The sequence below is a fragment of the Otolemur garnettii genome, unplaced genomic scaffold, assembly GCF_000181295.1.
Source record: "Otolemur garnettii isolate 467f Iridium unplaced genomic scaffold, OtoGar3 scaffold00328, whole genome shotgun sequence".
Classification (NCBI taxonomy): Eukaryota; Metazoa; Chordata; class Mammalia; order Primates; family Galagidae; genus Otolemur; species Otolemur garnettii.
Window position 1 is genome coordinate 41,147 of NW_003852723.1, and position 4,795 is coordinate 45,941.

Consider the following 4,795-nt stretch of genomic DNA (forward strand, 5'->3'; position numbering starts at 1 on the left):
GGTTTGCTGAATATGAATAAACATAGATACAATAAAATAGGGCAGAAGAAAAAATTCTAAGTTGTCCTAAATTCTTTCTCTTACTGAAAATAGGACAATGAAAGAATTCTGACTTGCCCTAAATTTCATATGTTTCTGCTAAGTCAGCATTAGTAAGATAGAAGATGCCATTTTTTACATATTTCTGATTGGCACTTGTAGCAGTCAGTGCCCACCAATATGTAATTGAAAATAGCTTTCAGGGAGTCATTTCCTCCTCTTAAACTATAAATATAGAGAGGATGATCTGTGAATGTATCAGAGAAAAGGAGGGAAGAGAAGCCATCCACAGAACCACTCTGAAATGCCTACCGAAATTTGTGGTCCAACTTTATCTTGAGTAGCAGAATAAAACAGAGAAATAACTCTATGTCCTTTTTAAAAAAAAAAAAAAAACTCTTGATTTCTAAACTTATTGAAACCAATCTAGACCCTTCATTTTAATTTTGAATAGCTAAATTGTAATTTAAATAAAATGGAAATAATGTGTTACCATTTTCAACAGCTTTTATAGTGCCATATTTATTGATTAAAATAATTGGTAGCAAATAATATCACTTTCTGGAATCACAACAAACTCATTAATTTCTTTTTAGTGTAAATATCTTAGTTCTGCATAACTTGAAAAGGATCTTCACATAAGATCTTTAACTTAATCAAGTTTGATATGGATAACTGGAAAACTTCAGAACTCCAAAACAGATAATCCTGAGAGGTTTATTATTGCAAAGAAATATACTACTACTTAACTGTTTTTTGTAAGCTAAAAACCTTAGTTAATTAAGGAAAAAAATGACAAGAAGAATGTAAAATCTTCATTACCAAAATTTTTACCGTGTGTCTGTTATTGTGTTTCTGAAGGGATAAACAACCCTTCAGAGCAACGTAAAGACTAATTTAAAATGCTATTCCCCCACTCCTATTTCCATTCACTGTTCTATAAAAGTCTTTAGTCAGGAAGACCACTGACCTTATCCACTAGGACATTAAGAAAATGTGTAAAGTTGTATTATTAGAACAGCTATCCTCATATTCATCAAAGCAACTAACTATATTTTTTTAATACCAGATAAAAGCTCTCATGGATTCAATTGGTCACTAGGTGAACCACATATTCAGCATTCTCAAGCAAAACAATATAGTATAAAAAAAAGAACTTTTACCTCTTTCCATGTAGTTAACATAAAATCATTAATTCCTACAGTTAGAAGAGTTCTTATACATCACTTTAAAGTAATATTCACTTATCGTATTAAATAAAGAACGTGTTATACTCTCCACCCAAAGGAGAAATAGACTCTAAGATCTGCAACATTCCTGAGAGAAGTTGATTAGTGGAAGTCTGTCCTACTTGACTGTAAAATCTGAAGTAGGAGGGATGCTTCCTCATTATCATATATTGACATAACACAGTGCTTGAACATTATTAGGCCCTTAGTAAGCCTGAATGAATGGATGGTTTGGTATGAAGTTTCTCCTTGTAATGTGAAATATGGAGTCAGTACTATAAGTGCTAATGATGAAAAATCTCTTCCTTGTGCGAAACTATTGCCACCTTGTGCTGTCTAATTGTTGGTTTTGTTTCTGAGCATTGAAGACAACCACAAGTTTGCATCAAGGAGATTCAACAGCTAAAGAAAATCCCTGCAAGTTACATCAATCAGTATTTGTGAAGAGTTATCATAAAATAATCCACAATTAATAGAGGCAGCCACAGAGAATGATTGCTATTGAAGGAAGTGGGCGGGAAATTATTTCAAGAAAGATGTTAGTTGCTGGGCAAAGATTGCTGAAGCAATAAGTAATTTTAAGAGGACAGGTGAAGAGTTACATGAGGAAAATCAGAATCTATGAAAAAAAACAGACAATGGCATATCAGGTACAGTGAGAGGCAAATTATATATTTTGAAAAATTATTGAGAGGTTAGGGAGAAAAAAACTTATTTCCTGATAAAAAATTTTAAATATATAAACCCCAAAAATATCAATCACTTGCCTGAACAAGTTTTTAGCCTACATTATAGAAAAGTGGGGATAATGTTTAAACTGGGATTATTATCTCTATATTTGTAAGTACACAAACTTTAGTCCAAAATGCCAAAAATACTTTAAGGTAAAATTATGTAATTTTTTTCTTTAAAATTATTAAAATATACATCCTTCTGAAAGACATAATAACTCAGAGGTGTTTGTTATTTTCTATTTTTAAAAAATTATTTTAAATGAAAAAAGACTCATGTTTACTTGACTTGATTTGAAGGGTCCTCTTTCATGGGTTCACCCAGATTTTTGCATTACAGAGCTATGGGGGCTTCACCTTGCTTGACATAGTTACTTGCCCATCTTCACTTAATGGTTCTCATAAAGATCTCTGAATTGGAGCAAGTGCTCTGCATTCCTCCCACTGCCCCAGTCCTTCCAGCACTTGTTACAGGCTCATTGACTACTGTGGGAACATTTGCTAAGGGTCTGTGGCTTGGGTCTCCAGCAAACTTCTCCAAGGAGTTTTGTTTCTCTTTGTTTCCACATTTTAAATGGTGTTGAAAAATGTTTCAGACACCATCTTGCCTTTGAAATAGAATTCTCTCAAATATATTTCGTATCTCACTGAGTAGCCTTCAGAAGCTCTCAGACTCTGTATCTTTAAATATCCTTTGTTCATCTTTGCAGGTATTGTCCTTGTAACATTGAAAGTAAGATTGGTTTGCTACTTTTGTAAAGAAAATACATTCTTAGATTTATTCATTAAGGACAATAGATTAAGTGTGCATAGGACATAAGTGCTTCTTAAAAAATTCCTGTCTGGGTATCAGCTGGGAATTTGGCACTCATTTAAGTTGTGATTCATTGGCCATAGGGGTCTGTCACACACAGAGATAACAGACTAATAACAGTCAGACAGAATTATATTTACATATCTTAATACTCAGATGAACAGAATGAACACATCTTCTTTACTTTATATAACTGTCCTATTTTGCTTTTGTTGAGCATCTATCCTGCTGTGTTATTGGGTGTGGAAAAGAGGAGATTTTAACTTGCTAATTAAGAATACTTTTGTGACTGGGTACAGTGGCTCATACCTGTAATCCTAGCACTCTCAGAGGCTGAGGTACATGGATTGCCTGAGTTCCAGAGTTTGAGAGCAGCCTAAGCAAGAGCAAGAGTCCATCTCCACTAAAAATAGAAAAATTAGCTGGGCATTATGATAGGCACCTGTAGTCCCAGCTACAGCTACTTGGGATGCTGAGGCAAGAGGATCTCTCGAGCCCAAGAGTTTGAGGTTGCTGTGAGAGGTGATGCCACAGCACAATACCCAAGAGGCCAGAGAGAGACTCAGTCTCAAAAAAAAAACTTGTTACTTCTAATTGTAAAATGAGTTTTTCAAGTAACACACCTTTTCATGAGTACTGCTAAAACTCTTCATTTTCTTCTTCTTTCTAATGCTCTTTCTGAAGCCACTGTCTCAGTATGTAAAGCCTGAAGAACTTCAATGGTTTTTAAAGAGATGTTTGGGAGCAATACCAAAATTACCCTAGAACACAAATAGGTATAAGCAACCCTGTGACCCAGTATGGCTAGGACAGCCCTGTTAATGCCTGTCATCACAGTGTAGTCATTAATAATGATCATTTTCCTCCAAAAATGCTATGGCTTAGACACTTAGTCAATGGTCACCACAGATAGACAAAGATACTACAAGCTAGTTGTAGAGACTGCAGTCCATGGTAGAGCAGCTAGTTGGTACTTGGCCTTACATTCTGAAATTTAATACATATGTTTCATTTAGTTATTCATTAATTCAGCCAATATCTGAGCATATCTTAAATGCCAACTAGACCTAAACTACTAACTGGAAACACTGTCCTTAGGTTCTAGTTTTGCGGTTCAATAAAGCAGATAAACATCTTCTGTTATGAAGCCTACGTATTAGTGTTATTGGTTTATGGTCCAGATATTGAAAAAATATTAAATGATGTTACTTATTTTACAGAGGATAATAGAAGGCCTCTAAAGAATAGTGAATTGTCTAAAGTTGAGTAACAGCTTACTGGCAAATTGATAATCAGAATTCCAGTTTCAAAACAAACTTAATATTCCATACCAGGGATTGGGAGACTGCATTCTATGGGCCAAATCTGCCCAATGTCTATTTGTGTGAATAAAGTTTTGCTGGAACATATCCATGCCACTCATTTCCTTATAGTCTACAGCTGCTTTCTCTTTGCAAAATTAGAACTGAGTAGTTGTAGCAAACATCATGTGGCATATGCAAAACCTAAAATATTTACCATGAAGCCCTTTCCAACCCCAGTTCTTTAACATAGATATCCCTGAAAATGTCATTCAAGCAGGTAAATTCTGACAATGTACTCAGGTAGGCATAATCATTTACCACCTGTGTTGTCTTGAGCACGCCAATTAACCACTCTGAGATTTAATTTCCTGATCTGTAAAATGGAGATAATAATTAGTGCATTGTTAGTGAGGATTGAATTAACTAATGTATGTAAAACATGGAGCTGGTAGAAGAAGAGAAGGTAGTTATTAACATTTCTAGTTGGATACCTCCTCCATGAGCCCTCATCTCTAGAGGGTGAAGATACAGGGTAAAATTTTGCTTCTCTTGTTTTTTGTGCCTTAATAGTCAACAGCTTCCTGGGAGTTTTTGTGCATAATTTAATGTGAGGATTACATACAGCACTCAGGAGTAAGCAATGAGTCTGGGCTTTAGTGGCCTCTCAGCTCAGCAAGA